This window comes from Mangifera indica, chromosome 2, assembly GCF_011075055.1.
Source record: "Mangifera indica cultivar Alphonso chromosome 2, CATAS_Mindica_2.1, whole genome shotgun sequence".
NCBI lineage: Eukaryota > Viridiplantae > Streptophyta > Magnoliopsida > Sapindales > Anacardiaceae > Mangifera > Mangifera indica.
Window position 1 is genome coordinate 2,425,615 of NC_058138.1, and position 13,149 is coordinate 2,438,763.

The window sequence follows — 13,149 nt, forward strand, 5'->3', positions numbered from 1 at the left end:
TCATACTTAGTATATAAATATTCGTATATATTGGTCATTGAGATGTTCAAAATTACAATTTCTAGTCCACCGAGGGAGCATGCTTGGTGGACTTGACCGTGATTCAGGATTCTCCAGCTAAACCTCCTCCTGCATACATGAAGAAGGTAAAATAAATCGATTAATGCTAATTGTTACGTAGGATGAATGATGAATTAATTATTTGAGTGCGATCATGCAGATGATCCGTACTACGCGTGGTCAGATCATCCGGAAGGGTCCGCTGGTTCACACCCCGTATACGAATCCACTCAAAGGGAGGGCGAAACAGTAACCTAGGACCATTCCATCCTTTGCCTCAGAGCGTGAGGAATCTTTCCTCACGTGGTAAACCAGCGCTATGGCTTCCGATGCACATGATGTCTACTTCATCGGGTCGAAGTTAAAGGACAGTTTTTGGCAGCTTGTGGTAGAGTTGCATCAGTGGCTGACCGACGATGTAAGTTATCTATACTATATAATTCGAGAAAAAATTTGATATTTTTACCAATAACTAACACATGTGAACTTGTTTATACCATTTTAGCATGTGCATTCTTTTTTGGCTCTATTACGTCGGCAGCAGGATGAGCACTTTGCCACTATTTCCTAGCGTTGGACGATTGCCCACACATTCTTTGGAGGCCATATTGAGATGGCTTGGAAGAGTTGGCAGACCACACCAATTGGCGAGTTTGAGTTTTCGGGGCTCTTCACAAAGATGGTTGACGCAGCGTATACCCCGGGATTATTGTACAAACCATGGGGGATGGTCGATCAGGTATAGTATATATATGTTTCTATTACATTGAATTGGTGGGCAACAATGATAATTAACTAAAATTTGTCACTATTTATAGGTTTACATCCCTATAAACTTCGATAACGCATATTAGGTCATCGGAGTTACAAATTTTCATGTGTGGTCGGTTACGGTATATGATTCAGAGGTATCATATTCGGGGAATATAGGGACTTTTGAGCAGCGCATGCAATTGTATTTGACATTTATTCCTACGTTATTAGATGTGATGAGTTTTTGGATAGCTTCTAGGATGACTCCATGATGTGATTCCCTCACTTTGCATCGAGCGACGGATGTCCCTCAGTAGGGATTAGGCTCCAGTGACTGTGACGTGTTTATGTTACGATTTTTTGAGTGTTTGGCGTTGTCACGGAGCTATGATTTTCTCTGAGAGTCGTCTACCTCTATACGTCGACGTTTAGCGGCGCAGTTGTATTTTCACTGTATCGAGTAGCTCACGAATGTATATTTAGTTGAGTCATTGTTTATTTATCGTTTTTGTTATGTTTAGATGTACATATTTATTGTATGTGCATATGTGTATGATATACTTTATCTGTGATTATATATGGATATGTATCGTATTTTATTTCATTTTTTAAATAATCTTGTCATGGAAATACAATGAAAACGTAGGATTACTCAAACAATTACACATTTGAAACAATTAGATGAAATAAAGAAATACTGAAGCAACTCAGTGTTTACACTAAAGTTATTACATCACATGACAATACAATTACACATTTGAAACAATAATTAAAATACATCGGTTACATAAAACTGAAGTACAACAATGAAGAATCATATAAGGAACAAAACTGAGAATAAGCATGTCAAGATTTCGTTTCTTTGCCCTTTTTAGATGAACGCTGCGGGGCGGAGCTCGAGATCGATGCTGAGGATTTACATTAGGTTCGTGTGTGCCCCGGTTCATGGCAACGACTACAAATCCTCAGTGTAACATTTTCTCCTTGCGATGGACGTCGATTTCTGTTGGATGGATGACTTGGATGATAACTATCGAAGACAGGGGGCAATATAACTCTTTCTTCTGGCGAGTGCAACCAATCACATTGATTTCCAAGAGGATTGATCGATTCCTGATATATTGCACGGTAGACCTCGGTGCAGAAGAATGGATGAACCCATGTATTAACATTCGTGAGCCTTATATATCGTGCAACAGTAATGGCATGCTTGCACAGAATATACGAAAGCTGAAACTTTCTACACATGCATGACATTTCACCAAAGTCCACAATACCCATGAATCCACCAAATCCGACAACCTGATGCCGAGTAGGTGTAATCGGTCGAACCTCCAGACTTGCAGACTTTGATAGACGATTACTGATCTTCTCCTCCGCCTAAGGGGTGACAAAGTTAAGACATTCATCTGTAATTTGAAAAAATATTAACAACACATTTGGTAATATCCAAAACTAAGGGAAAAAAAGAACACGAGAAAAAAACATTTAATTAATAACGATTAGATACTTACTTGCATGGTACCACGAATGAACTCCAAGAGCATTGTGATGGGTAGGCCTAGTGCATGCCTGACAAGAGCATTAAATGACTCAGCAATGTTAGTGGTCATGATGTTGTAACGATAGCCCGAAAAGTACACTCTACTCTAACGCTCAAATCTGATATCACGTAGGTAGGTTCTAACTTGAGAGTTCATTGAGTCAAGAGATTGCACCATTACCCCAAATTCTGATTCGGTGTATGATTTTACGGCTTTTCAATATGCCCCCGCAACCTGTTAGATGTCAAAAATTATGATAACTGATTATAATTAAAACGTATGAAAAAGATAAACTGTTAGAATTTTAATTACTTGTTTAAAACACTATACCTTTGAGTCTCGTTTATACTTTGCTTGCATGTTACACAGAAGATGATGACAACAACATCCATGGTGGACATTTAGAAAGACTTTAGCCATTGTCGAGTATATAGCATGATGTTGATATGAGATTATTGCCAAATCAGATAGGTCATGGATACATTCCTTAATCCTCCAGAGAAACCAAGACCACGTGTCATGATCTTCTTTTTTACCGACACCGAAACCAATGGGATATATCTGGTTATTACCATCAAGAGCCACCGCAATGAATAAATGCCCCAGATATCAACCTTTAAGGAATGTAGCGTCAATGCAAATAACCGGGCGGAGATAATCTCTGAATGCACTAATGGAACATCCTAATGCCATGAAAAAATTCTTAAATCGATGGTCATCATCCATTTCAATAGCAGTAACGGTGCCCGGATTTGTACTCTGTAGATTATAGCAATAATTTGATAAAAGCATAAATGATTCCTTCGGTGAACCCCTCAATGAATTTATAGCCCAATTTCTTGCCCGCCAAGCCTGTGAGTATGAAATATCAATTTTATATCGGTCGGCGATGTCTACAATTATTTCCTTAGGCCGATAAATTCGATCAACCATCACAAACTTTGATCTCATTAATTGACCTAAAGCTAAGGCCCTAGCTTGTCTGTGATGTGGCATAATTTGATCAACTGAACATGTATGGGTAGGATTCATAGAGTTGATCCCCCACACTTCACCGACTGTGGACTTGGTTGTATATATATACCACTCACAATTTTCAGCCTTGCATTTTATTTCCCACTGTTTCTTATCAGACTTTTTTACACCAAATTGAAATCCTTTAAGTAAGGAGAATTGCTTCACGGCGTCTTTCAATTGGACTTTATTATGAAAAATATCACCAATCTTTACACCATTCTCCTCTCGTATCGATCTGGAACCACTTGATGATGCTGATGGCTGTGGAGGAAAATCAGGAAGCCACTTAAATGGATCAGTGGGGACATTGTCAAAAAATGGCCCAGAATAATTTTCACCACCTGAAATAGGATCTTCAAGCTGTAAACTATCCATACCCTCAGTAACTGATGTCATATACTCAGGCTATACATCTTCTGAAGGAATATCGGGCATATCATTTCCATCAAAGTCACCCCAATCGAGAACTATATCTTTTTCTCTATGAGCCCATGAGTTTGCAATATACAATGGGTCATTACTGAAATCAATCAACTTTTCCAAATCGTATTCTTTTTTTACCCCACTACTTTCTTCATCATCTTCATCTTCATCTTCTTCCTTCTGCCCTTCAATTGGGGTACATGTAACAAAAACGGGAATACATTCTTGGAAGTACTGGGACATATCAATAAGACCCTGGACATCTTCATCATTTTGGATCTCTATGGGGCAGTCGAGTTGAATTTTTCTTGGCTTCATTGATAGTTGAAGGTAGTTTGTCATTGGATCAATACTGCAAGACTCATTCAAAAGCTCAATAAATCCCTCGAATGTTGTTCCATAAGGGATTTTAATCAATTGTTTGGCTCCTCCAACATATTTCATTGTGTTGTTGCCACCTTGAATCCATTCTCCCTGGTAACGAACCGATGCATAACTATCCATTTTAATTATCAATCCTGCAATGACAAGTTTTTTAAGATAATTATTCATTTATAATAAAAAAATCTATAATAACTATGTAAAACAGTCGTACAATTATTAATAAAAAAAAACTCCTCATATTTTTCTAATAATTTATTTATCCCCCTATAATTATTTAACAATTTATATAACACTTTCATATGTTATCTTATATCAAAATGCATCTATCTGTTTTAACGTTCCATTTAAAACATTTTTATAATATCTATACTTTGAAATAGATATTCAAATTCTATACTTTGAAATAATTTAAAATGTCAATAATCAAAAATTTTTTCAAAAATCTGGAAAATATAAGTCGATATATCCTAAAACGGTCAAATTCAAAAAAACGAAACTGAAATTTGAATTTTAAAAGTTGAAATACCCTAGAATGATAAGAATCAAAAAATTCTTCAGAAATCTGAAAAATACGAGTCGATATATCCAAAAATGGTAAAATTTGAAAAAACGAAACTGAAATTCGAATTCTCAAAGTTGAAATACCCTAGAATGGCAAGAATCAAAAATTTCTTTAGAAATCTGAAAAATACTAGCCAATATATCCTAAAACGTTGAAATTCGAAAAAACGGAATTGAAATTCGAATTCTAAAAGTTGAAAACCCTAGAATGACAAGAATCGAAAAATTCTTCGGAAATGTGGAAAATACGAGTAGATATATTGTAAAACGGTGAAATTCGAAAAAACGAAACTGAAATTCGAATTCTAAAAGTTGAAATACCCTAGAATGGCAACAATCAAAAAATTCTTTAGAAATCTGGATAATACGAGTCGATATATCCTAAAACGATGAAACTCGAAAAAACATAAAATTTAATTATAATGCGCCTACAATGTTTACTATCAAAATGCCCCCTAATTTTAATAACATTTCATTTGACCCCTCAATTATCTCTTTCTTTATTTAACACCCTTGTATGTTGTCTTGTATCAAAGCAATACCTATATATTCTTAACATGTTATATAAATCCTTTTATATTGTAAAATATCCAAAAACCCCCCATATTTGTCAAACATTACATTTAACCCCTATATTACAACATAAAAACTAACTTAACAAATAAAATTAAGTTTTAGGCTAAGATTGGTATAAATACCTTTTTTTGATGAATAGTCTTTTTTCGAGTCGAATTCAAAAATATGAACTTCTTCGGTCCGAACGAATCCCCACTAATTGATCTTGAATAAAAATGAAAGCGAGAGAGTGAGTGTTTGAGTGATATGAGAAGTGTGTATAATAAAAATGAGTGAGGAGGGTTTATATAGATGAGGGGAAGAGTAATTTTGACATTTTAGAAAAAGTTATGAAATAATAAAGAAATATCAAAATGCCCTTATAATGTAAAATATCAAAGTACCCCATAATTTTAATAAAATTTCATTTAACCCCTCATAGTGAGTGAAGAGGGTTTATATAAAGAGGAGAAGGGTAATTTTGGTATTTTAGAAAAAGTTATGAAATAATAAAGAAATATCAAAATGCCCTTATAATGTAAAATATCAAAATGTCTCCTAATTTTAATAAAATTTCATTTAACCCCTTATAGTGAGTGAGGAGGGTTTATATAAATGAGAAAAAGGGTAATTTTGGTATTTTGGAAAAAGTTATGGGCATTTTTGCTTAAGAATAGTAAATTCGGGTATTTTTGCTTGAAAATAGTGATTTTGGGCATTTTTGCTTAGTGGGAGGGTATTTTGGCTAATTTTAAGAATTTCCCTAAAATTTTTAATAACATCCAATTAAAGCCAAGATCAAACAATAATTTCCCGTTTCCCTAAAATTCTTCACATAAATTTCATCGCTTGGAACATTTGTCTTCTAGCCAAGGAATTTTGCATAAGTTTGGAAACCAGGGCTGCTTTTGTCCCGGTTTCTTTGTTTCCAAAAAATTCCTGCAGTAATTATGGAAACAGAGTCTGTTTCCAGCGACAGTGGTGTCCTGAAACTGGTGTATCCTGGAGTCTTCGTCCAGCTTTACAGGACCCAATAACGGCAGCAGAAGTCATGATACAAAACCCCAGACACTGCGTTACCCACCCGGATTTGTTCAAGTTTTCCTGGATTGTGGTCCTGAGTAGGTTTTGAAGCCTGGACGAGTCTTTTATGCTGTTCTGAATCACACACTTCGCCAGTTGATGCAACCAAAAGGAGGGTCGAGACACAGGGCTTTTCCAGGGAAAGATTATTCTTCCCCTGATCCGAAGGTTGCTTCTCGGATGGAATCCTGTATTGATGAAATGGATTTATCTACTCGACAATAAGGGCATGGTCAGAAGCATAAAGAGCAAGATTCAAGTGAAGTTTCCAGCGAGCTAAGCTATAATTTCCATCGGCTTGCGAAAAATGGGAACCCTGTGGTTACAGAAAACAAAGTGAACACCTGGTGTGAAGATTGGTCTGAAGACTTTTCAGGATCAAAATATCTTGTTGGTCCTGACGAGAAATACAAAAACAAATTCTACAGAACACAATCACTACTGTTCTGGGCTTGAGTCAATTCAAAATCCAAGCAAGATAATCAGGATTATTCTCTGAAGAAACAACACAAAAACCAGCAACCAGAGCAAGAAAGTCGTCAGGTCAATTTGCTCCTGGAAGACAAGCCTTTGTTTTCTGTAAAGCATGACAGTAGAAGAACTCACAAAGTTTATGATTTCTTGCCAAAATATGACTTAAAATTAGACCACAACTCTTCCCAGAAGATCAGAATTTTGTGGAAACTTGGTTATGCCCTCAACTTGTATATATTTTATAATATGCTTGACGCTATGCACAACAATATAGGGAATTTTATTTCTCAGAAATTCAATACGATTAATATCGGTATTGAATTTCCTAACTCTTGTTGATGTAGCTCTAAATGCCTATTTAATGTATCATAATGCCTATTTAATGATAATGATACTGATACTATTACTTACCCAAAAAAAAAAAAATGTTACTGATACAGTTCTCTATCGCTACTACTGGATCAAGCATCTGTTTACTGATCTTAGATTATCAGTAAACAAAAAAAAAAATTGTTTACTGATACGATCATACTCTGGCACACCAAGTTTGACTGCAAAACCCAATTTCAAAAGTTTTTAGCTTCCATCTTTCTTGTCTTCCCATAATTATGAACACTGCCACAGCTGCCGTCTATCGACTTCCTTGATCTTAGATTTTCTACCCTCGTCACTAGGTTAAAGTTTCGTTGGTTAATTCCTTGGAATTTTCATTTATGTCCCCTTCTTCTGTTTTGTTAGGGCCAAGTAGGGTTGGTACAATGGTTGAACTCTTATACTGATGAAGTTCTCATTGAGCTCAGCTAGAAAGGTGTTCCAATTGTCTTCTGGCAGTTCCAGCCAGGTACATGACTAGTTACAAAAATAGCAAATTTCATATGTCAATTTGAGCACTAAAATGGCTATCTACAGGGTTAACTTAATTGTTGTATTTACAATTGCAGCTTTGAGAGTGGGTACATATAAACACTTAAAAGAGATTGACATGGAGTATAGAGAGTAGGCTCTTGAGTCCAGCATTCAAAACTGGCGACGTGCACCTGCTCTCAAATGCACATCTTTCTTCATGAAGGATCTGGGTCTGGCAGATGCTGCACTAGAAGCATCGCCTTCAGCCACTGTTGTATCTTCCTCAACAAAGTTTAGTGAATCTCAGAAGACTTTGGTTATGGAGAACAAATAACACAAAGCTTAATGAATTGTTTTTGAAAATAATCTTGGACATGATAATAGGTGATGTCTTCTTAAAAAAATATTTAGTCAGTCAGAGACAAATTATCTAAAAATCTGGTTTGTTTTGCAGAAGGAAATTAAAAAGCGATAATCTAAATGGGCATGAATCATGTTTCAATAACAAATTATTATTCTTGTATGAGTAGTCATATTTTATAGTAATCTAAAGATTTTATAATTGTATCTTGTGAGTTGAAGCAAGTACAAGTACGATATAATAAGAGTCGGATTTCTGTGATCCTATAGACATAAAAGGGATAGATTATCATATATATAATGTCAGAAGAATAATATTGTTTTGTAAATAAATATATTGTTTTACAAAATATTGCTAGTGCCAACGTTTGAGTTGATTACGGGTGGGTTGGGCATGAGATTACTTTGTCACCTTCTCGACACTGGGCTCGAAATCAGGAGGGTAATGTCCCATTTGCATAATGTAGTCAAACAAGACTGCGGCGCATCCTGTTGTTGGGTCGTTAATTGCATCAACATAAGAGCAAGCACAGTCCTTAAAATCCTTACAACAGCTAGTGGCTGGGAACTTTGGTCCTTTGCACTGGGTTGTGAGGATGGTGAAATCTAGAGACTTAAAGTCCGCAAGTAGGGTTGGATTTGAGTCGAGCACAAGCTCAAACGATCCCAAAACGAGTCACACATAAACGAGCTCAAGCCCTAGTTTGAGCTTTGAGCCAAACAGCTCGGCTCAGCTCACAAGCCAAGGCAGCTCGCCCATTCTCATTTCTCAAGCTGGGTGGGACGTTGTCCTTCTAGTCTTTTAAAAGAAGAAGCTAGATTGAAAGATTGAAAATCCCATATGACTGTGCATCTGTCAGTTCATATATTGTCATATCTATTTTCCAAGCATGCAAAGAGACACAGATGAATTGGTATTCAGAAGCAAAAGAAAACAACAAACAAAGCCTCTTTAGTGTTTAGTAGACCAAAGAAATGAATTATATGTTTAAACATAAACTCAAAGCTAGTTGTGGTTGTGAGTAAATAGTTGATAAAAATTACTTATTTGGAGGTGGCAAAGAGAGAAGGAATAAATAGAAAGAAACAAAACAAGAGCCAAGAAAAGATGGGGTTTGAATGAGTGGGTTAACAACATGGGCAAATCAAAACCCTCATTGAATAATTGAATCTACTACAACAGCTAACATTTCACAAAACTTTGAGCTTCAGCAACCGCTGTGTCTGTCTTCCTCAAGGATGATGAAGACAATAAATTTGTGAGATCTCGTTTGAGAATTCATGATGATGCCACTGTCTTGGGATAGTGTGATAGTTTTCCTTTCCATGGCATTATTAGTTTTGGCTTTATTCAAAAGTAGTATTTTGAGCAGGGGATGATACAAAAAGTGAAGAAGCTATCTGCATAAACCAGGATTTGTGTAGCAAAGGCCTTGAGTGTTTTAAATATTTATACTATTTGAACAGTAATTGATGTAATATACATTTTTCATTCTTCAGTGGAAAACAGCTCATGGAATTGTAGCTTGAGATGAGCATGGAATTGCTTGATATCAGTCCCATTCACATGCCACTGAAGGTAAGGTTGGAATGTTACTTCTGAACCCTGGAGGACCAGAGACATGACACGATGTTCAGCCATTTTTGTTTAATTTATTTGCAGATCCGGTAATTCAGATTGTCCCTCCATTCTTTTTTCTTAAAATTATTCTCTCTTTTTATATTTATATCTTTAAAATGTTAGGTTTACACAATTTTTTTTTGTAAAGGACATCGTACGCCTGCCCAGGTTATTTTGGTTTATTCAATGGCCCTTGGCAAATTTAATTTCTGTTCTACAGGTTGACATGTCCTGCTATTTGTGGCATTGTTTATGTTTGGGCCATGTTTGTTCATTGCATTTTCCCTATTTTCTTCTTCTTTTTCTAAATTTTTACTTAAAAAATCTCAGTTGTCTGTAATTTTGTGTATTGTAATTTGAAAAACTTGTTGCAGGCACATGCTCTTGGAATTGCTCTGGAAGCAAACAACTTGCCAGTCAACGTCTATGTTGGAATGAGGTATTGGTAGCCGTTTACAGAGGAGGTAGGTTTTAGTCTTCTCACCTTTTTCCCTCACATTGAACTGCCATGTGTTTTATGAGCCTGTATCCTTCTGTTTTGTTCAATGTGATTTCATGGATCAGTTTTTAAACTCTTCTGAAAATAATTGAAAAATAGAAAAAAGAAAGACAGAGCAAGAGATAAGTTGCCCTTTTTCTACTTTTAAGCTTCTTTCCAGTGTCCATTTGCATTATTTCAGGACATTATGTTTTAACTACCGCTTTATGATAAGAATGACCCCTTTCTATCTTAAAATTGTCAGTGTCCTGATAGTTCAAAATTTGGCTACATTTGACAGATTAAGAGAGACAAAATTACAAGGCCCGTTGTGCTGCCACTTTATCTGCAGTTCTCTGTCTCTACAACTGGGTTAAGCATCCGTGTTTTTGAGAAAATATTTAGGTGCTGCTTCTGTTTTAGAATATTCTCCAATTTCTTGCCCTTGGTGAATCAATTTGTATATCATATACCATTTCTGACTGAGAATAATATGTCAGGGAAGATGCATACCTATCAAGGATGCCTCTTTCTATCATATGGTCCTGGTATCACCGAGAAGGTTACACCAAGTCTATGGCTGACTTGGTTCAGAAAGAGTTGGGGAAATTCTTAAAGCCTGAGGAGGTGCATTTACTCAGTGGATACTCTTTTTCTATATGGTTCTTTTGCAGAACAAAATCTGTATATGTATTAAAATTTGACTTGCTTGGGTTGCGGTCATTTGATGGGATAAGCTCTCTACGACTTTTCTAAGTTCTTTTGTGGAACTACAGGTAATGGTATTCTTTAGAGCCCATGGAGTACCAGTCAATTATGTTGAGAATCCTGGTGATGCGTACCAAGACTAAACGGACGACTGAATCTACCTAGCCATGCAGAACCTGAAAAACCGAGGAGTTGGCAATGGTCATACTCTGGCATACTACGTTTTAGCTTTAGCTTCCATCTTTCTTGTCTGCTCTAAATTATGAGCATTGCCATAGCTGTTGTCTACCGACTTTCTTGATCTCTAATTTTTACTCTTATTATTATAATTCTTTGGAATTTTCATTTCTTTCCCCTTCTTTTAGAGTCGAGTAAGGCCGGTGCAAAGGTTGAGGCCCTACACTGATGAAGTTCTTGATGAGCTCGGCCATAAAGGAGTTATAAAAGTAGCAATTTTGTGTGTAGAAATCAGCACTAAAATGGCTATCTACAGAATTAAATTGATTGTTGTATTTACAACTGCAGCTTTGTGAGTGAGCACGTATAAACATTTGAAGAGATTGACATGGAGTGCTTGAGAGTTGGCTCTTGAATCTGGCGTTCAAAACTGGGGACGTGTGCCCCCCCTCAATTGCACATCTTCCTTCATCATGGATCTGGCAGATGCTGCACTAGAAGCTTTACCTTCAGCAACTGCTATATCTTTCTTAAGGAACATCTCCAATAAAGATGACAATGACTTTGTGAGATATGCTATCAAAACGTTCTTCAGTTCTATCTTAGCATTCGTTTTGCTTCTGTCGCCAAACTGGGTTACACAATGAATGCCTCAAGAAAAAATCTTCTACTGTTAGCTTTCATGCTCTATATCCCAAGAGAAAATTTTCAACTGCAGTAGTACATCTATCCATTAATCATCATTGTCAGAGGCGAAAAGTGCCCAAAGGTCATGAGTCCTATTGCGTAGGTGAAAAAACCAGGCGAAAGCGTCACATTTTTACCTAAGACGATTAAAAAATTTATGACCAAGCAAATTGCAATTATATTTACCTTTTTATCAATATTTTAAAATAAAACATTTCAAAGAAAGAAAGTAATTCTATGTATATATAAATATATTTAATGTCCGTTTAAAATTATAATAATGAATTATGACCATAAAAATAATTGATTATATGATAATCAATTAATGTCGAAACACTCAAGATTTATATCTAGTTCAGTTGTATTCTGTATTCTCCTCTCTCTTTCATGGCTAAGCTTTTTCGTATTTTCTATGTATCTTGTGAGTTGAAGCAAGTAAAAGCACAATATATATATACATATATATATATATATAAAATAAGAGTTAGATTTCTGTAATATTATATTAAGGGGGTACATTGTCATATAAGGTCATAAGAATAATATTGGTTTGCAAATAGATATATTGTTTTCCAAAACATTGTTGGTGCCTGCGTTTAAGCTATTTGATGGCTAGGGTGGGCATGAGATTACTTTGTCACCTTCCTGACACTGGGCTCGAAAAACACCAGTAGGGTAATGTCCCATTTGCCTAATGTAGTTGAACAATACTGTAGCGCAATCTGTTGTTGAGCATGTGGGAATGGATGTTGAAAATTCTATCATAAGCCCAATCGCAAGAGATATAGCCGCTGAATGTGATGGCTTGCCGATTGCATTTGTGACTGTAGCAGGGGCATTGAAAAATAAAAATGAGCATGTGTGGATCGATGTGGCATGACAACTAAGAATGTCTACTCCAATAGATATACCAGGGATGCAGGGAAGTGTAATTTCATCTTTAGAGTTAAGCATCAAATATCTAGAAAGCGAGGATGCAAAATCATTGTTCTTATTTTGTAGCGTGTTTCCAAAAGACTCCGAAATCCCAGTTGAAGTTTTAGTGAGATATAGAGTGGCTTTGAGATGGTTCAAAAATGTTGAGACAATGGAGGATGCTAGACACAGAGTGCATGCTATTGTAAGTACCCTCACCTCTTGTTTTCTCTTGATTTATAAAAGACATGAGTCATTTACTATGTAAGAGTATGTAACATTGCATGATGTTATAGGCGATGTTGCACATATAATAGCACCTAAATACAACCAGATATTCTTGGTCAAAGCTCGCATTGGTCAAAACGTGTGGCCAAACATTGATGCATTTGAAGATCTCACCTGTATCTCATTGATGTCAAATGATATTTAAGAGATATCAGATGTGATAGAATGCCCAAAGTTGCAGTCTTTACTACTACAAATGAATTTTAATATGGTTG

At 36.0% G+C, this 13,149-nt stretch overlaps 1 pseudogene; it reads left to right on the plus strand.

Annotated features, from left to right (window-relative positions):
* Positions 1–379: 379 nt before the first annotated feature.
* On the plus strand, positions 380–12,611 carry LOC123201997 (annotated as a pseudogene).
* Positions 12,612–13,149: the final 538 nt, after the last annotated feature.